Source organism: Heteronotia binoei, chromosome 20, assembly GCF_032191835.1.
Source record: "Heteronotia binoei isolate CCM8104 ecotype False Entrance Well chromosome 20, APGP_CSIRO_Hbin_v1, whole genome shotgun sequence".
In the NCBI taxonomy this organism is placed as follows: Eukaryota; Metazoa; Chordata; class Lepidosauria; order Squamata; family Gekkonidae; genus Heteronotia; species Heteronotia binoei.
This window is the reverse complement of record NC_083242.1, coordinates 27255505-27279927: the sequence shown is the minus strand read 5'-3', so window position 1 is coordinate 27279927 and position 24423 is coordinate 27255505.

Sequence of the window (24423 nt, the reverse complement as noted above, 5' to 3'; positions counted from 1 at the left end):
CCCTTGGGGAGGGAGGGGGGGAGGCAGGCTCTCTCAATCGCACAGGAGAGCTACTGAGCAAAGCCTCCCTTCCTTCATTTGTCTGAGGCTCCTCTCCCTCTTGGTCCCCTGGGGAAGGAAGGAAAGAGCCAGAGCTTCCTTTGCCCAGTTCCCTGGATCCCATGGGAGAAATACAAAGAAAGCACCTTTAAGACCAACAAGTGCTAATGTATTAAGCATGTTTTATTTTTAACTTTCTTTTAAAAAAAAATCTTTTAATTGTGTTTGACTGCGTCCTTTGTAAAGTTTTCATCTCTGCTACCTAATCTTAAATAGGTACACACATGGCCCGGTCCGACATGGCCTAACATGACAAGGCCTCATTTATGTCAGATCCGGCCCTCATAACAAATGAGTTGGACACCTCTGTTCTAAATGCCTTCCCTCCTTTGGAAATAATGAAGGATAGGGACACTTTCCTTTGGGGCTCACAGAATTCGACCCCTTGGTCCAACCTTCTTGAAACTTGGAGGGTGTTTTGAGGAGAGGTGCTATGCTGCAAATTTGGTGCCTCTACCAAAAAAAAAACCACACACACCCCAGAGCCCCAGATACCCTTGAATCAATTCTCCATGATACCCTATGGGAATTGGTCTTCAGAGGGAATAATGGAGTGCCCAGCAAACATTTCCTTCCCCCACCCTCTGCTTTTTGATGACCCTGAAGTGGGGGGAAGGACCTCCAAATCAGGGATCTCCTGTCCCCAACTGGGGATGGGCACCCCTAGCTGAGAGACCACCTCTGACTTCTGTCTCCTCCAGCACCCAATATTATTATAGGCTCTTAAAAAAAGGGCATAAATGAAGGGGGGGGGGGGAGTTAACAGCCATGAAATCAGTTGATCCAGTAAAGCTCCCTTCCTTGCCCTCACCATAAATAGGCTGGGGGGAAAGCAGCCTCAGGTGTTCTGAAGGCAGCTTCTGGAATTCTCCTGGCTGGGTCCTAAGGGGGCCAGAACCCTGCAGGGAATTAAGCTGGCTAAAGCAAGGGTTTAGCTCAGTGGCTGGAGCTTGTGCTCTTAGCCTAGCATCGCATCTTAGCTGCATCTCTGTGACCCCTGTGAGGTCAGGGGAGGGCTGCTATAAGAGTGGGCAAAGGGCTCCCAACCTCCACGGGGGGTCTACTTAGTGATCTCCCCAAATTACAACTGATCTCGAGACTACACCGATCAGTTCCTCTAGAGTAAATCAGTAGGGTTGCCAGCCTCCAGGTGGGGCCTGGAGATCTCCTGCTTTACAAGTGGTCTCCAGCTGGCAGAGATCAGCTCCCCTGGAGTAAATGGCTACTTTGAAGGGTATTTAGGAGGAGGCATTTGTGAATTTCCTGCCTTGTGCAGGGGTTGGACTAGATGACCATGGAGGTCCCTTCCAACTCTATTATCCTATGGTGGCTCTGAGCATTGGGTAAGCTTTTTCTCAGGTGTGGTTTGTGATACTTCTTTGCATCTCTGTAAGCAGTTTATTTCTTTGCATGTATATGTTTTTAGTTCCAGATTATTGAAGTATTTTGATCAGAGGAAGCTGACATCAAAACACGTAATTTCTACCTGGGAAACGTGTTACCAAATACACTTCTTATTCGTCTTGGAGTCTTCACTACACTGCAACATTGTTGTTCTGCGAGTTCTTCAACAATAACTTTGTTTCTCTACGGAGAGGTCTGCAATGCATGTCAACACAACTCTACTGGATGTGTAAAAAAAACATTTATAGAATGTTTTTATTGTAATTTTATTGTTTTATCATATGATGTACTCCACCCTGAGCTCTAGGGGGAAGGATATACTGAAACAAACAAATAAACAAATAAATAAATGCTATAGATAAATAAAGTCAACCTTTGGGGTGGACTCTTTAAGTGACTTGAGATTTTTGTATGATTTGTAATTATTTCAATGTACCTTCATATATTGTGAGTTTGTAAAAATAGGCTTAATGCTTTAAATGCATACATAGCTTTATTAATTAGCCTTGAAGTAAATGTATCTTGGCAACAAGCTATTGCAGGGGTAGCCGACGGTAGCTTTCCAGATGTTTTTTGCCTACAAGCTATTGCAGGGGTAGCCGACGGTAGCTTTCCAGATGTTTTTTGCCTACAAGCTATTGCAGGGGTAGCCGACAGTAGCTTTCCAAATGTTTTTTGCCTACAACTCCCATCAGCCCCAGCCAGCATGGCCAATGGCTGGGGCTATTGGGAGTTTTAGGCAAAAAACGTCTGGAGAGCTACCATTGGCCACCCCTGAGCTATTGCAATTGTCTGTAGTTATTGGTCAGTCTTAAGAGACTTCTTGAGAGAGTTCATATCTCTCTTGAACCTGGTTCTTTTTAGGTATTCAGCTATACTGTGTTCTTCCCATTTGGTTTGCTCACCTGGAGGTTGGCAACCCTTTCTTCTTTTGTTTCTTTATATCATGGAGGGTGACTAGTGTAACTCAACCCAACCCTACACTGCTCTATAATCCATCATGGCATCTGCAAGCAATTGGGATGGATAGAATGGCAGACTTTCAAAGGCTAGCCAGATATGGTCAGATCTCAGAAGCTAAGCAAGGTCAGCCTTGGTCAGTACTTGGATGGGAGACCACCGAGCAAGTCCAGGGTGCTATGCAGAGGCAGGCAATGGCCAACCACCTCTGTTCATCTTTTGCCCTGATCTGTATAGCCCAGGCTAGTCCATCCCATCAGATTTCAGAAGCTAAGCAAGATCAACCCTGGTTAGTATTTGGATGGGAGACCACCAAGCAAGTCCAGGGTGCTATGCAGAGGCAGGCAATGGCCAACCACCTCTGTTCATCTCTTGCCCTGATCTGGATAGCCCAGGCTAGTCCATCCCATCAGATTTCAGAAGCTAAGCAAGATCAACCCTGGTTAGTATTTGGATAGGAGACCACCAAGCAAGTCCAGGGTTTCTGTGCAGAGGCAGGCAATGGCCAACCACCTCTGAACATCTCTTGCCCTGATCTGGATAGCCCAGGCTAGTCCATCCCATCAGATTTCAGAAGCTAAGCAAGATCAACCCTGGTTAGTATTTGGATGGGAGACCACCAAGCAAGTCCAGGGTTTCTGTGCAGAGGCAGGCAATGGCCAACCACCTCTGAACATCTCTTGCCTTGATCTGGATAGCCCAGGCTAGTCCATCCCATCAGATTTCAGAAGCTAAGCAAGATCAACCCTTGTTAGTATTTGGATGGGAGACCACCAAGCAAGTCCAGGGTGCTATGCAGAGGCAGGCAATGGCAAGCCACCTCTGAACATCTCTTGCCCTGATCTGGATAGCCCAGGCTAGTCCATCCCATCAGATTTCAGAAGCTAAGCAAGATCAACCCTGGTTAGTATTTGGATGAGAGACCACCAAGCAAGTCCAGGGTTTCTGTGCAGAGGCAGACAATGGCAAACTGTTGGTCTCTTGCCTTGAAAACTCTGTGATTTCCTTAAGTTAGCTGTGACTTGATGGCCCTTCAAAAAAATTACCCACAATCCAGTCCGTACACAGAGCTTCTGAACCCAGCATCCCGAACACAAAGTCAAAGCTGGTGAGGAAGAGAATGAGGAGGGGGGGGGGGAGGATACAGAGCAGAAGAAGCAGACTCCAGAAACCAGCTGGGGAGGTCTTGAGGCAAGCCTAATTAGTCTTTGGCTATAAATACCGCATTGGCATCTGGCACAAGCGAGCAGAGATTTGGTTCCTTCCCAGTCCAGTGAATGCCAGTTCCAGCGACTGTTGTTTGGCAGAGGAGACAGAGGCTGTGATTTCCATCCTCTGTTTGCATTCTTGATGCTGCATTTAGATGAACCCTTTTCTATTTCTTTGGGGGTGGGTGGGAAGGAAATACTATGTTATCGTTCCAAGTTTCCTGCTGTGGATGGATGGGTTTAAAATACTTCTAGTTGGCATAACCGATTGCAACGAGAAGCAAAACAGAGACCAACCCAAAAGCCCACAAACCCCCACTTTAAAAACACACACACACACAGAGAAAACATTCTGTTCCCAAAGCAGAAATAACTAGACCAGAGATTCCTAAAGTGGTCCCAGTGGGTGCCATGCCTTTTTTTTATATATAGTGGGCACCTTAGTGGTGCCCAGTGCCGGGGGGGGGGGGTGGTAGAAGAACTCCTTTGCATATTAGGGTTCACCCCCCACCCCCGATGTTGCCAATCCTTCAAGAGCTTACAGCAAGCTCTCAGAGGATTGGCTACATTGGGGGGTGGAGCCTAATATGCAAAGGAGTTCTTCTACAAAAAGAGCCCTGCCCAGTGCCCACCAAGAGTTTTTAGAAAGTGGCCATAGGGTTTTGCTTGGCAGAAGCTTCTGATTGCCCATTGGATTCCTGATTAACTGTGAAGATTTGTAAATGGTTGTTTTGGCAGCAGCTGCCCCCGGGCTTCACCCCACCCACACACACTCCCGTTCTCTCTTAGAAACAGGTTACCCACCCCCTTGAATTACACGGGAATGGGTAGACAACTGGAGAAATAGTCTACTGCCTTGTCCATCTGTAGGGTCACCAGACCTCCTACAATGAGGATCCTGTGAATTTAGGGAGAGGTATTTGTGAGTTTCCTGCATTGTGCAGGGGGGGGGGTTGGACTAGATGACCCTGGAGGTCCCTTCCAACTCTATGATTCTATGGTGGGAGGTGTTCCAGTGGCAGCTCTCTTTGCTTGGCACAGCTCTGACCAGCAGTGGGAGAATGCAAAAAAAAAAAAAAAAAAGTAATGTCAGCAGTTTCACTTCATCATTTCCAGGGAAAACCAGGAAGTGGTGTAAGGTAGTGCTAGGAATTGCCACAAACTCTATGTTAAAGCCTATGCCATGCCTGGATTTCCCCCAAAAAGTGATATTGCCAGCATCATAGCCACACATACCCATGTCCCCAACCGGAACCCTTAATCTAGTGGCAGCTCAACTGCTATATGGGAAACATCTGAAAATGGGACATTGCCTCACAGGGTGTCTGTTGGGGGAGAGGAAGGGAAGGCGATGGTAAGCTGCTTTCAGACACCTTAAGGTGGAGAAAAGAGGCATATAGAAAACAATTCTTCTTTCCATGATGTTCTCTTAGGAAAGGAAACTTGTCTTGGGCTCCTTTTGTCTCCTCGCAGTACCTGGGCATCCACCACCCCGACTCCTGTTATATCAATTTCCAGTTTCCGTGGATACATTAACACCTCATGAACATCTCACTCTCTCATGGAGGCCCTGATGGCTTTGAAGAGGGAAAAGGGAACTCAGGAAATCTACAAGGCTAAATTGGGACGATATTAACGGCAACCTCAGAGTGTCAGGCTCCCACTGAATAGCCTTTCCCTTACTTTCATAACCGGGAGGTGGAAGGAGCGGGTGGAATTTATTGAGGAGGTCTTTATGGGTAACCACCTAGAAGGCTGCACAAGCGAGTGGTCTGGAGGGACTAATTTGGGACTGCGTTCAGCATTTTTCAGCCTGAAGACGTTGCCTAGTCACACATTTCAAAAGAAGTAAGCTCCTCGCTCGAAGAATCTCCCAGTCTTCCATTATAATTGCCTCATTACCAGGACTGAATGCCATCTTCTTACGCCGAAGCAGCAATTGTGCGGGGTGGTGTGTGCCCACCAATTAGGTCTCCCTTCTCCAGCCTCCAACCAATCCACAAAGATCTTGTCTGTCTCATCTTTAATTGCCTTTCAAAATTGCATTCTTGTAACACACAAGCCTGGCATTGCCTTATTTTAGGGCAGAAGCATACCTAATCTTATTACATCCGAGGCACTCCAAGGAGGCAGTCGTATTAATAGCACCCTTCCGGGGTTTCAGAGGAGAAGATCTCTTTCATGAGTTGGAGACAAGTTACGTAATATATAAATAGCTCTCTTGCCGGTGATGGTTGACTAGTCCCCACTTTGCAAGAGGCACAAAGAACTCCTGAACCCGGAGAACCTTTCGGAAATGTTACGATGTTTTCAACACAGACTTCACAGACCCATGAACTCAAGTTGTCAGGATTGCAGGTGTGATTATTTCTTTAAAAATAAAAGCGAGCCAAAGCTTCTCAGAAAACTTCAAGTCATAAAGTTGGAAGGGACCTCCAGGGTCATCTAGTCCAACCACCTGCATGATGCAGAGAATTCACAAATGTCTTCTTCCCCACACACTTCTCAGCAATGATGAAAAACACCTCTACTTGATAATAAAATGCCTGCCCATTGCCTTCATTTGCCCTCACTCTCAATTGGCTTCAATTACCCTCCATGTCTTTCCTCATCTGTCTTTTTGCTGTCAGCCAATTTATGGCGACCCCTTATGGCCCCTTTTCAAGGCATGAGTCGTTCAGAGTTGGTTTCCTGATACCTGCCTCCGTGTAGCAACCCTGGACTTTCTTGGTGGACTCCCACCCAAACACTGACTGGGGTTGACCCTGCTTATCTTCCAAGTCCTGACAAGATCAGGCTAGTCTTCATGACATAGCGAGACCTAAACAGCTATACAGCACCATAACATCATCCCATTTACTGAGTGATTGCTGCCCCTTGTTATCAATAGTCTGATAATCCAATAGATTGTCAGCAATCTGATAGGTTATCCTAGTAAGGATAGCCTATCAGCCCAGACACACTGCATTCAGTTTCCATTGCCTTTATTGTCCCAATGATGTAATCACATAATCCATCTGAACATTCTGAACGATATGATCCCTGGTTGGCTAGATGCCCATATAAAATCAAACCAGGGTGGATTTATTTATTTACTTACTTGCTTGCTTATCTATCTATCTATCTATCTATCTATCTATCTATCTATCTATCTATCTATCTATCTATCATCTATCTATCATTTTTCTAATCTATCTATCATCTATCTATCTATCTATCTATCTATCTATCATCTATCTATCTATCTATCTATCTATCTATCATTTTTCTAATCTATCTATCTATCATGATTTATCTAACATCATCTATCTATCTATCTATCTATCTATCTATCTATCTATCTATCTATCTATCTATCTATCTATCTATCTATCTATCATTTTTCTAATCTATCTATCTATCTATCTATCTATCTATCTATCTATCTATCTATCTATCTATCTATCTGTCTGTCTGTCTGTCTGTTTGTCATCTATCAAATTTATACCCATACCATTCCATCGACAAGTGAGGCCTAGTGTAGTTAACATCATAATAAAATATAGTTCAACAAACAGCCTTAAAAAACAACAACAATAATAAATATATAACGCAGTTTGAAACCAAGTATGTGCAACTCCTATTGAATAAGGCTGCATCCAACAGTAAAATGATCCACTGAAAATAATACAAGGATCACAAGGCATACACAGCAACCAATTAAAAGCCTGTTGGAGGTGCTCTGTCTTGCAACCCCATTGGAAGCTAACAAGGCCCCGCAGGACATGAATGTTCTCTGATAAAGCATTCCACCAGGACAGGGTCACCACAAAGAAGGTCCTTGTCCTGGTATAAAAAAGGCAAGACACTCCAGGGTTGGTCACCACCCGGAGATTGTGTGATGACAACACAGCAGAAAATGGAGCGATATGTGCTGAAACAGAGAAGGGGAACTAAATGAAAAGAAAACATGTTTTTCTGCAAATATTTCTATTCCACCAAATTGTTATTTTAGATTGGAAACGAGCACAGGTTTGCTATTTCGGTTGCCCTATTTTATGAAAAGGGTACAGGGAGATGACTGAGAGGTGATACGATCACCATCTTCAATTACTTAGAGGAGGGTGATGAGTTGTTTTCTATGGCCCCAGAAGGTCAGACCAGAACCAGTGGGTTGAAATTAAATCAAAAGAGTTTCCGGCTCAACATTAGAAAGAACTTCCTGACCGTTAGAGCGATTCCTCAGTGGAACAGGCTTCCTCAGGAGGTGGTGGGCTCTCCTTCCTTGGGGTTTTTAAACAGAGCCTAGATGGCCATCTGACAGCATTGCGGACTCTGTAAATTTAGGCAGATTAGGAGGAGGGCAAGAAGGGTTGCATCAGTGCTTCGTTCTTGCGGCTCTTTCTTACATGCCCAGGGAAATGCCGATTGTCACTTTATAATAATAATAAATTTTTATTTATATCCCGCCCTCCCCGCCGAGGCAGGCTCAAGGCGGCTCACAAGACATGGTACATACCATGATTACAAGAAAATACAGTTAATACAAAAAAAAATACAGTTAAAATACAATTAAATTACAAATTCATAAATTAAGTTAAGTAAATAATTTAAAACCAGTATAAATTGAAGGTGCTATAGTTCAATACATATACATATATAAAGATGGCTAGATGTCATTACCAGGATTCCACCTTAAAGGGCAAGTTGGAAGAGGACGGTTTTACGAGCCCTGCGGAACTGATTGAGGTCCCGCAGGGCTCGCACCTCCTCTGGCAGCTGATTCCACCATTGGGGAGCCATTATCGAGCAGGTCTGCTCCCTTGTTGTTTTTAGCTTGGCCTCCCTTGGTCCAGGGATTTTCAGAAGGTTTTGTGAACTAGATCTCAGTGCTCTCTGGGAAACATATGGAGAGAGGCGGTTCCTAAGGTAGGCAGGTCCTCGGCCATATAGGGCTTTAAAGGTAGTAACCAGCACCTTGTAACGAATTCGGTATACAATTGGCAGCCAGTGCAGTTCCCGCAGCCTAGGCCGCAGCTTTAGGGTCAGGCAGCAATTCTCCAGACCACTTCAGCCAGGGATCCTGGAGAGGTTTTTTACCATCTTCTGGGCATGGAGCAGGGGTCACTGGGTATGTATGGGGGGGGGGTATTTGTGAAGTTCCTGCATTGTGCAGGGGATTGGACTAGATGACTCTGAAGGCCCCAGCTGTATGGCTAATAACAGACAGGCTTTTAAAGCCGCCCAGGGAGCAGGAGGCAGGCGGAACAAAAAAGCGTGTCCACACGCACACAGTTGCCTCTCATCCCTGTACCACCCCCATCCTGCCCCTGGCTTGCCAGGAGCCAGCTCAAAAAGGCATCACTTTGAAAGTGGTGGCTTTTTGCTGGGGTGCCTTCCTGGCCATCTGGAAGGCCAGGAAGCACCCGGAAAATGCCCAGGGAGCTGCGGACGGGACGCGTGAGCATTCCAGATGCTCCCCAGGTGCCCACAGCCTTCTTAACTTCTTAACCCTTTTCCAAGCGCTGTCTGGAAGTTCCGGGGTGCTCAATTTCCAGCCAGCTCTTTCTGGGGAAGCTTGAAGCCACCCCGAACCAGCTGTCTGGTATCAGCCCATGATTCTATTATTCTACCCAATAAAGGGAGTTTTTAAGGTAGAAGGCATAGACCTCCAAAATCTTGTTGGTCTCTGACGTTCTACTGACCCTGCTTAGTTGCTGAGATATGATGAGACTGAGCTAGCCTGGGCCATCCAGGTCAAGGTAACGGCTGTGTGTTAGGGTCGCCAGCCCCCAGGTGGGGCCTGGAGATGTCCCGCTTTCACAACTGATCTCCAGCTGGCAGAGATCAGCTCCCCTGGAGAAAATGGCTGCTTGGAAGTGTGGACTCTGTGGCATTGCACCGTGCTGTGGCCCCTCCCCTCTGCATACCCCGCCCTCTCCAAGATCCACCCCCCAAAGTTTCCAGGTATTTTCCAGCACAGACCCGGCAAGCCTATTGTGTGCTTATTGGCAAAGAAGAGGGTTTGGTCATTAATATTTGTGGACGGAAGAACTATTTTGAAGTTAAGAAGATGTCCCAGAAACACCTCCCTTGCTAGAAGTGTGGGACGCATCGTTTCCCAAGTAGCGGGGAGCGCAGGAGCTTAAGAAAACAAAATCTGCCTAATTTCTTCAGTGACAGCAAACATATTCTACCCAAACGGGTAATCGCTGCAAGGCTTCCTAATCAACTTTTGCTTCATCATTAAATAATTACGCTTGGTGTATCAGAAACACAATTCTGTCACATTTCATCTGTATGATATCGAGCAAATGTGAGTCATTCCAGGAGCTGTGCGAAGCACTGCTAATTAGTCTTGGGGCAGGGGGGGGGAACCTTGCCCCGTTTGGGGTTATCTTGGCTTCTCAGAAAACTGGGCCAAGGGATTCCCAAGTAGGGTTGCCGGCTCTGAGTTGGGAAATACTGGAGATGTTGGGTCTGGAAGCTGAGGAGGGCAGAGTTTGGGGAGGGGAGGGGCTTCAACAGAGCATAATGCCACAAAGTCCACCATTTTCTCCTGGTGAATTGATCTCTATCGCCCGGAGATCAGAATCATAGAATCCTAGAGTTGGAAGGGATCTCCAGGGTCATCTAGTCCACCCCCCTGCACAATGCAGGAAACTCACAAATACCTCCCCCTAAATTCACAGGATCTTCATTGCTGTCAGATGGCCATCTAGCCTCTGTTTAAAAACCTCCAAGGAAGGAGAGCCCACCACCTCCCAAGGAGGAAGCCTGTTCTACTGAGGAACTGCTCTAAACTCACAAACCCCTCCCCCTAAATTCACAGGATCTTCATTGCTGTCAGAGGGCCCTCTAGCCTCTGTTTAAAAACCTCCAAGGAAGGAGAGCCCACCACCTCCCAAGGAGGAAGCCTGTTCCACTGAGGAACTGCTCTAAACTCACAAACCCCTCCCCCTAAATTCACAGGATCCTCATTGTTGTCAGATGGCCATCTAGCCTCTGTTTAAGTTATAATCCTGGGAGCTCTCCAGCGACTACCTGGAAGTTGGCAACCCTATTACAAAAAAGTATGGACAGAAAGAATATAAAAATAGCAGGCCAGTACTGCTATGGTGCTTGTGCCTTGTGAGAATCATGTAAGAGAAGAATTTGTTGACGTCAATTTGATTTATGTACAGAAATACTAGCTTCAGAAAAAGCATCTTTGGGCAAAACGTGTATTTAGTCAGCAAACACTTAAGGAAGGACCAAGCTTTTCCTATCCTTCGGGCCAGATTGCTCCAAGAGAACTGGACTCCACGAGGAACCATGCTTTGGAACTGGTTATGAATTCATTATGAAAGGCTGAACGAACAATTGAAGTGGATTTCTGGTTCTTTGCTGAATGAATTTCTTGTACTATTGGGCATCCTTTGTATTGTGTGGTTATGAAGACGTTTAGAACACAATACGTTTATTCACACTGCCAACAAAAGTCTGTATAGTCAAAGCGATGGTATTCCCAGTAGTAATGTACGGCTGTGAGAGTTGGACCATAAGGAAGGCTGAGCGCAGAAGAATAGAGGCTTTTGAGCTGTGGTGCTGGAGAAGACTCTTGAGAGTCCCTTGGACTGCAAGAAGATCCAATCAGTCCGTCCTAACAGAAATCAACTCTGACTGCTCCCTGGAAGGTCAGATGCTGAAGCTGAAGCTCAAATACTTTGGCCCCCAAATGAGAAGGGAGCATTCACTGGCGATGATCCTGATGCTGGAAAAGACAGAAGGCAAAAGAAGAAGAAAGGAAAGGTCCCCTGTGCAAGCACCAGTCATTTCCTACTCTGGGGTGACGTTGCTTTCACAACATTTTCACGGCAGACTTTATTACGGGGTGGTTTGCCATTGCCTTCTGCAGTCTTTTACACTTTCCCCCCAGCAAGCTGGGCACTCATTTTACCGGCCTTGGAAGGATGGAAGGCTGAATCAACCTCGGGCCGGCTACCTGAATCCAGCTTCCGCTGGAATCGAACTCAGGTCGTGAGCAGAGAGTTCAGACCACAGTACAGTACTGCTGCTTTACCACTCTGCACCACGGAGATGGCAAAAGATGAGATGGCTGGACAGCGTTACTGATGTAACTGAATTTGAGCAGACTTCGGAGGATGGTGGAAGACAGGAGGGCCTGGCATGACTTTGTCCACGGGGTCGCAAAGAGTCAGATCTGACTGTGCGACTGAACAACAGCAACAAGTTTATTTATTATAAATATTGCTAAAAATTTCCTTTATTTACTACACAGTTGGTTTTTGATATTTACTGTTCATACTGTGGTACCACTTATCCTTTGTTTTGCTGCTGCCATCAGCAGAGTTACATCCCTATAGCCCACTGAGCATTGCTCTCTTGATCCCCCAAATCAAGAGGATTCTTAGGAGTGATGGAAGTAGTAGTAAAATTTATTGTGTACAGCCATTGGCCATTACATTTACAGCAACTTAAGATGAAGAAGAAGAAGATATTGGATTTATACCCCGCCCTCCACTCTGAAGAGTCTCAGAGCGGCTCACAATCTCCTTTCCCTTCCTCCCCCACAACAGACACCCTGTGAGGTGGGTGGGGCTGAGAGGGCTCTCACAGCAGCTGCTCTTTCAAGGACAGAGTCTCAGAACGGCCCACAATCTCCTTTCCCTTCCTCCCCCACAACGGACACCCTGTGAGGTGGGTGGGGCTGAGAGGGCTCTCACAGCAGCTGCTCTTTCAAGGTCAGAGTCTCAGAACGGCCCACAATCTCCTTTCCCTTCCTCCCCCACAACAGACACCCTGTGAGGTGGGTGGGGCTGAGAGGGCTCTCACAGCAGCTGCCCTTTCAAGGACAACCTCTGCCAGAGCTATGGCTGACCCAAGGCCATTTCAGCAGCTGCAAGTGGAGGAGTGGGGAATCAAACCCGGTTCTCCCAGATAAGAGTCCGCACACTTAACCACTACACCAAACTGGCTTACAAGTTAAAAAGAGTCAAGGACTCTTAAATTAACACATTCAAATTTAGATTATTCGCAATCTTAATTACATACAGCGTCCCTGTGATTCCATAATCAGGCTCTAATTGCCCAGTTAACAACATCATTTTTTAAGGTTATTTGGGGGCAGGTAGGACCACCAGTCCTCTGCTGACAATACCTGGGATCTTTGGGGGCGGGGGGGGGAGTGGAGATGGCTGGGAGATCACTTCCTGTTTCAGGACAGGAAGTGATGTCCCGACACTCTAGGAATTTTGAAAAGTGGAAGTGAATCCAGCCATCGATCGATTCCATTCACCCCCTACTGCTTCACTGAGGGAAGGCAGGAGATGGGAAGCATTTCCAGGACATCCCTCAGTGGAACAGGGGGGAATGGCACTCCTAGGGTTGATCTCCAGGTGACAGAGTCCAGTTCACCTGGAGAAAATGGTCATTTAGGAGGTGAACTCTATGGACACTGAAGTTCCTCCTCTTCCCAAACTCCACCCTCCTCAGGTTTCAGCCTCAAAGTCTCCAGGTATTTCCCAACCTGAAGTTGGCGACCTCAACACCCTGCCTTCCATACCTCCATGACAATCCTGCAAGGGAGGCTAGGCTGTGACCAAAGAGTTGGCCCAAGGTCACCCAGGAATGGAGTTGCTTTCAAGGGCGGTCAACATGAGAGGGGATAGGGGGGCAAATTGTAATGATCTCAGTTACCAGGTCATGTTTGGTTTGGGTCACTTATGTGTAGAGTTGTTGTTTTTTTAAAAAAAAGACATAACTTTTGTCTTGAATCTGTGGTCCTTCAACTTCACAACCTTGAGTTCTAGTGTTATGGGACAAAATGTCCTCTCTTTTTCCACTCTGGGTATAATTTAGGAAACCTCTTATCATGCTGTTCACTGACTCGTCTTTCTTTCCTAAACTGGCAAAGTTCCGGACTGTTTAGTCTCACCTCCAGGAAAGATGCTCTAATTCCTTACCCATCTTGGTTGTCCTCTCCTGCAGTGGTGTTTCTGGGAGAGGCGATGGAGCACAGGGGCTTCACAAGCGGCTTCCTGGAAACAGTGGCCCTGAACTTTGCCTCCATGTTCAAAAGGGAGAAGAGCTAGACTCAAGTCCAGGAGCACCTTAGACCAGGAGTGTCAAACATGAGGCCTGGGGGCCAAATCAGGCCCTGGGAAGGCTCCTATCAGGCCCCCGAGCAACTGGTTCTTGTCTGCTTCCTTCTCCCCCTGTCTTGTTTCCTTCTGTATCTCATAAAAAACAACCAATAGGTTATAGTGACCAATTAACTATGCTATATTAATAACAATAACAGTGAAATAATAATATACAGCAAATATCAAAATTCTTGTAAGAAGGAGTCCCGACGTACAGGAAGTCAACTTGACCAGTCCTGCTTGGATTATTCTTCTAGCATAGGGTACGCCATAATCCATTTTTTGAGTGTAGTGCCTGGTTAGAATCTGGTTGGAAATTTTTCAGTCCCTTTGGGATTGGTGAATATTTTCCTGCAGTTTTTGGGAACACGAGTAAGAGTTTAATGTAATTGACGATGAACTTTCGCGTCTTTACCAACAAGTGCATTATGGAGCACCCTATGCTAGAAGAATAATTGGGTTGTTTTTTACATTGTTCAGTTGTGACCTCTCTCCAGTTCTTCCTTCTGTATCTCAGCTTGCTTTACAAGGCTTGCTCAGTCGCACATGAGCTACAGAGCAAAACCTCAATTTTCTCCATTGGCTGAGGCTCTTCTCCCTCCTGGCCCCCTGGGGAGGGAGGGAAAGAGCCAGAGCTTCCTTTGCCCAGTTCCCTGGATCCCGTGGGAGAAATACAAAGAAAGCACCTTTAAGACCAACAAGTGCTAATATTTTAAGCATGATTTATTTTAAGGCGGGGTTTTTTTTATCGTGTTTGCCTGCATCCTTTAAAAAGTTTATATCTCCGCTACCTAATCTTAAATAGGCACACACATGGCCCGGCTCAACTTGACATGGCCTGGCCCAACATGGTCTCATTTGTGTCAAATCCGGCCCTCATAACAAATGAGTTTGTCACCCCTGCCTAAGTCATCAGCAAGATTTTCAGGGTATGAGCTTTCGAGAGTCCAAGTCCCCTTCATCAGATACAAGTAGGAATGGAGATCCTGACCCTTGTAGCCTCATCCAAAGGCAGGCAAAGTGATGCAAGGAGTTAGGACACAAAGGTACAATTCTTTTGCAACACGGCTGCTGTCTTCTGACTGGGCTATAAGGACACAGGAATATCCGTTCCTGCTCATATCTGATGAAGAGAGCGTTGGCTCTTGAAAGCTTATACCCCCAGAAAGTTTGGTGGTCTCTGAAATGCTCCCGGACTCAACCCAAGCTCTTCCACAACAGACCAGCCTGGCTACCGACTGAAACTGCCTGAACTTTCCAATCAAATTCGCCTTTCTGTCCACTCAGCACCATCTCCTGGCTGATCGATCCCTCCCAAAGACCTTCAGGGATAACTGGATTGTTTCCATTATCTGCTTAGGAAGTTTTATAGTTGTTAGCCCTCGCTTTGAACATAAAACCAGGCTGTTAATTGACAAATACAGAGGAGCATGCAATGAAACAGGGCTCTTTGTCAATGAAATAAAGCTTGGTCCTTTTTTCGGCATGGGTGGTCATGATGGTTAGATTTTGGCTCATACATAAATCCCCCAGGTTCATAGAATCATAGTGTAATAGACTTAGAAGAGACCTCCAGGGTAATCTAATCCAGGGGACCCCAACCCCCAGGCTGTGGACCGGTCCCAGTAACCAGTCCATGAGTTCTATAACTATTTCATTATGTATTACAATGTAGTAATAATAAGAAGAAGACATTGGATTTATCTCCAGCCCTCAACTCCGAAACTCAGAGTGGTTCACGATCTCCTTTATCTTCCTCCCCCACAACAGACACCCTGTGAGGTGAGTGGGACTGAGCGGGCTCTCACAGCAGCTGCCTTTTCAAGGACAACCTCTGCCAGAGCTATGGCTGACCCAAGGCCATTCCAGCAGCTGCAAGTGGAGGAGTGGGGAATCAAACCCATTTCTCCCAGATAAGAGTCCGCACATTTAACCACTACACAAACTGGCTTTCAAGGCTTTCAAGCTTTCAAGGCTTCCTGCGAGAGCTATGGCTGACCCAAGGCCATTCCAGCAGCTGCAAGTGGAGGAGTGGAGAATCAAAACCATTTCTCCCAGATAAGAGTCCATACACTTAACCACTACACCAAACTGGCTTTCAAGGACAACTCCTGCAAGAGCTGACCCAAGGCTATTCCAGCAGGTGCAAATGGAGGAGTGGGGAATCAAACCCATTTCTCCCAGATAAGAGTCCACGCATTTAACCACTACACCGAACTGGCTTTCAAGGACAACTCCTGCGAGAGCAACAGGGCAGAGAAGCCAAGGCCTTCCTAAGAACATCAGAAGAGTCCTGCTGGATCAGACCAGTGAGGGTCCATCTAGTCCAGCATCCTGTCTCACACAGTGGCCAACCAGTTACTCTAGAGGGCCAACAACAGTGCAGAGAAGCCAAGGCCTTCCTAAGAACGTCAGAAGAGTCCTGCTGGATCAGACCAGTGAGGGTCCATCTAGTCCAGCATCCTGTCTCACACAGTGGCCAACCAGTTACTCTAGAGGGCCAACAACAGTGCAGAGAAGCCAAGGCCTTCCTAAGAACGTCAGAAGAGCCCTGCTGGATCAGACCAGTGAGGGTCCATCTAGTCCAGCATCCTGTCTCACACAGTGGCCAACCAGTTACTCTAGAGGGCCAACAACAGTGCAGAGAAGCCAAGGCCTTCCTAAGAACGTCAGAAGAGCCCTGCTGGATCAGACCAGTGAGGGTCCATCTAGTCCAGCATCCTGTCTCACACAGTGGCTAACCAGTTCCACTGGAAGGCCAACAACAGAGCCCAGAAGTCAAGGCCTTCCCCTGATGTTGCCTCCTGGTGGCTTAGTGCCTCTGAATGTAAAGGTTCTTCTCAGCCGCAATGACTAGTAGCCGATGACAGACCTATCCTCCATGAATCTATCTAATAGGGTCAAATATTGTGGAGTTATTGTGACACTGCGTCTTTTAATTGCTCCATTAAGCGGGACATGATATTTATAACCCTATTAGATCAGTTGATCATGGAGGCTTAGATCATAAATCCTGGTGGAGTTTTCAAAATAATATTAATTGTTTACCTCACGAAATCAGATGCAATTTTCACAATTTAAACAGATGGGGATTGCGCAGCTCTTAAGCGACAATAATTCTAAGCAGGAGAAACTATTAATCTTAATTTTTTTTAAAAAAAAATAACATGGCATTAATATTAAAAAGAACTGGGAGGTTTATGAATTAACCAAGCGAAATCAGCAGACACACACGTTTTGCGGAATAATTCGAGAAGAACCTGACCGCAAGCAGAGACTCAAGTTTAAAATATCCAGTATAAGAGATGCCGTCCAACGTTGCCTGCTGTTCTGATCAGATCTGGTGCTAGGGTGCTCCGCCATGCCTGCCAGCCCACCCCCTGCCCCCCCTGTGAGCAAAGCACACCCAGTTTCCCCCTCCCCCAAGCACCCAGTCAGCCTCACCGCAGACTAGGGATGCCAAGTCCAATTCAAGAAATATCTGGGGACTTTGGGGGTGGAGCCAGGAGACTTTGGGGGCGGATCCAGGAGCATGGGTGTGACAAACATAATTGAACTCCACAGGGAGTTCTGGCCATCACATTTAAAGGGACTGCACACCTTTTAAACGCCTTCCTTCCACAGGAAATAATGAAGGATAGGGGCACCTTCTTTGGGGGCTCATAGAATTGGACCCCCTAATCCAATCTTTCTGAAACTTTGGGAAGCGTTTGGGGAGAGGCTCTGGATGTTATACAGAAAATTTGGTGCCTCTACCTTAAAAAACAGCCCCCCCCCAGAGCCTCAGATGCCCACGGATCAATTCTCCATTATTTCCTATGGGAATAAGTCTCCATGGGGAATAATAGAGTTCCCAGCAGACATTTCCCTCCCCTACCCCTGCTTTCTGATGACCCTGAAGCAGGGAGAGGGCCTCCAAATCAGGGGATCCCCTGCCCTCACCTGGGGATTGGCAACCTACCGCAGCCACCTTACTAGTGGTATCAAATTATACAATCCCTAACTAGATATCAGCAGGGAAGGCAACAGGGTACAACAAGTTTGGTGTAGTGGTTAAGTGCACAGACTCTTATCTGGGAGAACCGGGCTTGATTCCTCACTCCTTCACTTGCAGCTGCTGCAATGGCCTTGGGTCAGCCACAGCTCTTGCAGAGGTTGTCCTTGAAAGGGCAGCTGCTGTGAGAGCCCTCTCACCCCCACCCACCTCACAGGGTGTCTGTTGTGGGGGAGGAAGGGAAAGGAGATTGTAGGCTGCTCTGAGACTCTGTCCTTGAAAGGGCAGCTGCTGTGAGAGCCCTCTCCAGCCCCACCCACCTCACAGGGTGTCTGTTTTGGGGGAGGAAGGTAAAGGAGATTGTAGGCCACTCTGAGACTATGTCCTTGAAAGAGCACCTGCTGTGAGAGCCCTCTCCAGCCCCACCCACCTCACAGGGTGTCTGTTGTGGGGGAAGAAGGTAAAAGAGATTGTGAGCCGCTCTGAGAATCTGTCCTTGAAAGGGCAGCTGCTGTGAGAGCCTCTCAGCCCCACCCACCTCACAGGGTGTCTGTTGTGGGGGAGGAAGGGAAAGGAGATTGTGAGCCGCTCTGAGACTCTGTCCTTGAAAGGGCAGCTGCTGTGAGAGCCCTCTCAGCCCCACCCACCTCAAAGGGTGTCTGTTGTGGGGGAGGATGGGAAAGGAGATTGTAGGCCGCTCTGAGACTCTGTCCTTGAAAGGGCAGTTGCCGTGAGAGCCCTCTCCAGCCCCACCCACCTCACAGGGTGTCTGTTGTGGGGGAGGAAGGGAAAGGAGATTGTAGGCCACTCTGAGACTCTGTCCTTGAAAGGGCAGCTGCTGTGAGAGCCCTCTCCAGCCCCACCCACCTCACAGGGTGTCTGTTGTGGGGGAGGAAGGGAAAGGAGATTGTAGGCCGCTCTGAGGCTCTGTCCTTGAAAGGGCAGCTGCTGTGAGAGCCCTCTCCAGCCCCATCCGCCTCACAGGGTGTCTGTTGTGGGGGAGGAAGATAAAGGAGATTGTGAGCCGCTCTGAGACTCTTCGGAGTGGAGGGCGGGATATAAATCCAATATCTTCTTCTTCTTCTCTTCCTCACTCATTGGATTGCTCATTCCCCCCCCCACCCGCCCCTTAGGATGTGGGGGAGCCCAGTTCGGCAATCCCCAGGGCTGTGCCCATAGATAACCACCTATAAATGCCTAATGGACGCGCCAGCCCTAGCCTTGATGTGGGTGACCAAGGCTAGCCTGATCTCATCAGATCTCAGTAGCTAAACTGGGATAGCCCTGGTTAGTACTTGGATGGGAGACCCCCAAGGAAGTCCATGGTTGCTATGCAGAGGCAGGCAACGGCAAACCACCTCTGAATGTCTTTGCCTTGACCTGGATGGCCCAGGCTAGCCTGATCTCGTCAGCTCTCAGAAGCTAAGCAGGGTCAGACCTGGTTAGTACTTGGATGAGAGACCACCAAGGAAGTTCAGAGTCGCTACGCAGAGGCAGGCAACGGCAAACCACCTCTGTTCCTCTCTTGCCCTGACCTGGGTGGCCCAGGCTAGCCCAATCTCTTCACATCTTAGAAACTAAGCGGGGTTAGCCTTGGTTATTGCTTAGAGGGGAAGACCACCAAGGAAGCCCAGGGTTGCTATGCAGAGGCAGCCAAGGGCAATCCAAATTGTAATGTCTCTTGTCTTGAAAGCCCTTCAGGGTTGTCATAACGTGGCTGCTGGGTTGCCAGATCTTTTGGAAAATACTGGAGACTTTGGGGATGGATCCGGGAGAAGGCAGGGTTTGGGGAGGGGAGGGGCCTCAGCATGGTACAACGCCACAGAGTCCACCCTTCCAAGCAGCCATTTTCTCCAGGGGAGCTGATCTCTGCCAGCTGGAGATCAGTTATAAAAGCGGGACATCTCCAGGCCACTCCTGGAGGTTGAAGAAAACCCGAAGGCTCTGTGTTGTGTGCCTCTTAAAGACATATGATGTCATTTCTTCACAGAATAATAACACTTCTCCGATATCAGTTTAAAAACTTTACTAGACTTCTTTGGATCAACATCCAGTGCTACCAAACATTCAACCTGTACAACACCGTGACAGGTATAACCAGTTTAATGTCCTGTTTCGCTCAACAGCTTTTTCCTGGCTTCTCAAATTTTAACTACCAATCGCTTCTCGCTTTCTCACCATGTTGCATCAATAACTTATCCACTCACCTCCATTACCCCTGCCATCTTACCTCTCCGCACAGCATTCTCCTACACGTCCCAAGCAGGAGATGATATTCATAAAACATACAAGGGTGTCTTGAAACTTAAGAGCGGTGAAGGGGGAGTAGCTTTGCTGACCCCAAACTTAAAAACACTTCATGGGAAAACTATCAAACGTTACTCATTATTTCATATTTTTTTATGGCCTGAAAGCAAATCTTTTGAACTTTGATTTTTTTATTTTATTTTAAAGGAGACCTTCAGTTCTCCTTAACAATGGACAGCTTTATCACTTTCCAAGCCCGCGGGTGTATTTTGTGAGCCACTGGGGATCTCCAGCCGTTCAAAACAAAGCATCGTGTCTTTTCAAATTTCTATTTGGCATCCTTCTGTAAGAAGAACGGGCAGCTTGCTAGCTTTCATCGCGTCATCTTCTCTCCTAATCTGCCCCCCCCCTTTCTTCTTCTTCTTCTTCTTGGGCATCCTTGATACGAAACAAAGTTGCCTTTCACCTTCGGAGTCGCCTGAAAGATGTCGTCCGTTCTTCAGCGGGGCTCATGCGTTTCCCTTCCTCAGTGCTCCATCCTGTCTCCGAAGCGGAACTGACCACGCGGCTTGGCTTGCTCAAAGAGCAGATTGTGAAATCAGGCTGCGGTTTCGACTCTGCCTCCGGCTTTCGTGGCAGCCCCGCTGCAGAAGTTGCGTCATTCGTCTCTAATTACGGGCCTGCGGAAACCATGCAGGGACCTGAATGGCACGTGTCATTAGACCTTCTAAACAGAGCGCTCAGGCAGATCGCTAACAAAAGGATTAATGTTCTACAGTGGGAAAAAATAAGTTTTATGCAGCACTGAAATGGGCTGTTGGAGACCTGCCGATTTCCCCAGGAATAATTGGCTTACAAAGTAGGGCTGCTAATCCCCACCTGGGATAGGGGATCCCCTGGATTGGAGAACATAAGAACATAAGAGAAGCCATGTTGGATCAGGCCAGTGGCCCCTCCAGTCCAACACTCTGAGTCACATAAGAGCATAAGAGAAGCCATGTTGGATCAGGCCAATGGCCCATCCAGTCCAACACTCTGTGTCACATAAGAACATAAGAGAAGCCATGTTGGATCAGGCCAATGGCCCAGCCAGTCCAACACTCTGAGTCACATAAGAGCATAAGAGAAGCCATGTTGGATCAGGCCAGTGGCCCCTCCAGTCCAACACTCTGAGTCACATAAGAGCATAAGAGAAGCCATGTTGGATCAGACCAGTGGCCCCTCCAGTCCAACACTCTGAGTCACATAAGAGCATAAGAGAAGCCATGTTGGATCAGGCCAATGGCCCATCCAGTCCAACACTCTGAGTCACATAAGAGCATAAGAGAAGCCATGTTGGATCAGGCCAGTGGCCCCTCCAGTCCAACACTCTGAGTCACATAAGAGCATAAGAGAAGCCATGTTGGATCAGGCCAATGGACCATCCAGTCCAACACTCTGAGTCACATAAGAACATAAGAGAAGCCATGTTGGATCAGGCCAGTGGTCCATCCAGTCCAACACTCTGAGCCACATAAGAGAAGCCATGTTGGATCACGCCAATGGCCCATCCAGTCCAACACTCTGTGTCACATAAAAACATAAGAGAAGCCATGTTGGATCAGGCCAGTGGCCCATCCAGTCCAACACTCTGTGTCACATAAGAACATAAGAGAAGCCATGTTGGATAAGGCCAGTAGCCCATCCAGTCCAACACTCTGTGTCACATAATATAATAATAATAATAATAAATTTTATTTATACTCCGCCCTCCCCGCCGGGGCAGGCTCAGGGCGGCTTACAGGATATGGTAAAACCATGTTAAAACAATAAAACAAGATTATACAATTCAATACAGATAACAATTAAATATTTAAATAATCTAAAAACAGTCTAAAATATAATCTAATAATGCTATTATCTCAGTTAAGTTAATGTTAATGATGGTGTGATGTTTATTCCAAGCTCCATCTTAGAAAGCTATCCGGAAGAGGGCGGTTTTGCAGGCCCTACGGAATTGGCCAAGATCCCGCAGAGCCCGCACCTCTTCCGGCAGCTGGTTCCACCATTGGGGTGCTTTTATAGAGAAGGCATGTTCTCTAGTTGTTTTTAGTTTGGCCTCTTTAGGCCTAGGTACTTACAGAAGGTTTTGTGAACTGGATTGTAATGCTCTCTGGGGAACATATGGAGAGAGGCGGTCCCTAAGGTAGGCAGGTCCTCGGCCATATAGGGCTTTAAAGGTAATAACCAGCACCTTGTAACGAACTCGGTAAACAATTGACAGCCAATGCAGCTCCCGCAGCCTAGGCTGCACATGTTCCCACCGAGGTAGGCCCAATAGCAGTCTGGCTGCTGCATTCTGAACTCGCTGCAGTTTCCGAGTTCGGCACAGGGGCAGCCCCATGTAGAGGGCATTACAGTAATCTAGCCTCGAGGTGATCGTTGCATGGATCACTGTTGCCAGGTCATTGCGCTCCAGGAAGCGGCCCATCCAGTCCAACACTCTGTGTCATGTAAGAACATAAGAGAGGCCATGTTGGATCAGGCCAGTGGCCCATCCAGTCCAACACTCTGTGTCACATAAGAACATAACAGAAGCCATGTTGGATCAGGAAAATGGCCCATCCAGTCCAACACTCTGTGTCACACAGTGGCCAAAATATATATACACTGTGGCTAATAGCCACTGATGGACCTCTGCTCCATATTTTTATCCAATCCCTCTTGAAGCTGGCTATGCTTATAATCATGTAATCATGTATTCCTGTCAGAATGCTGCAGTAACTAAGATTTAAATAAATTTCCAATATATATTTCAGAACCTGAAGTCTGGTGTCTTTGTCCCTGAGGGGTGTTCTTCCCAGAGTATCTGAATAAAGTTCCCCTTTTATTATATAGGGGCAGAACCCTGTATACTTTATTTGTTAACACTGAGGTGACCTGTTAACCTGTTGGAATTTGAGCATACGGAGTCTGTGGAACAGAAGAGTGAATTGTACCAATTTGTAAGTGCAGGGCAATTGGGGTTGTCAGGTCCATCTCAAGAAATATCTGGGGACATTGAGGGTGAAGCCAAGAGACTTTTGGGATGGAGCCGGGAAAGCAGTTGGTAAAAGTGAGAGATCTCCAGGCCCCACCTGGAGGCTGTGCAATCCACAAAGAGAATCACAGCAATTATAGGCAGAGAAATCCAAAGCACAAGGCTTTCCGTGAAAACCATTCTCCGCACAGCCCACAAACTCACCAAACAATTCAAAAGCATATAGTAGTTCATGGCAGACCATACAATTAATCCATAGCAAAATAGGGAACATCCAATCCAGCCTTTATAGCAATCCTTGCTCAGTTCATTCCAAGGAATCCTGGTGACATAGTTGTGCAGTCGATCAGTGTCTCTCAAACTATGCAGCCAGCAATCCAAAAGGTTGAAAAGAACAAGGTCGTACTGGAACCCTCGTTTCGCACAGGCTTCTTCGAGCTGCGAAAATCCTTTTTACAACATTTTCATACTCTGGGCGAAAAACGCCATCCCATTACAACATTGAGAGACACTGAAAGGCACTATTCAGTGTTGTAATGCTCTCGTGATGCTGGGTGCATGCCCCCGCTCTCCCACTGGTTTGATCCCATCGGTGCTTCCAGAACCAGCGTGCAACAACCCGGATTGCTGGGGAGAGCTGGCCGTCATGGTCTGGAGAGCTCCAAGAACCAGCTTCATTTCTCCCCTCTCTGGATGCTGTCCCAGAATGCTCTTGCCCAGGGCTTTTTCTGTAGCAGGAATTCCTTTGCATATTAGGCCACACACTCCTGATATAGCCAATCCTTCTGGAACTTACAGGGCTCTTCTTACAGGGCCTTACTGTAAGCTCCAGGAGGATTGACTACATCAGGGGGGGTGCGGTCTAATATGCAAAGGAGTTCCTGCTACAAAAAAAGCCCTGCGAGTCTTATCAAAATATGCAGCTGCTGGGAAAGGGGGGGGGGGGGAATCTACCTTCTTCCCTCGCTTTGGTCTCCTTTCCCACTCTGCATTCCAAGAAGTTATGTACTCTAATCAGGGCCTTCTGTATCATTACTGCTCAAAAATCAGAGGCAAATTTGATGTTTGTTCATTCGTGAAGTCGGGCTCTTCTTTTTTCCCCCTCCCCCCTCTGTTTTTTTTTTTTTTCCTTTTCCGCCACGACGTCTAGCTCCATGGAGTGCGAAAATAAAACGCGCTAATTAATTTTCTGCATCACTGAAATGGCACTGCCATCCTAGGAGAAGGATTGCACACAGCCGGCACTGAGACAGCCTGACGTCTTCGGGATAGTTATGTTACCCAGGAGAATCAATTTATGCTTGCCAGATTCCCCCCCCCCCCCATACACTTTTTAAGGGATTATCCCACATTTCAAGAGAATTTCTG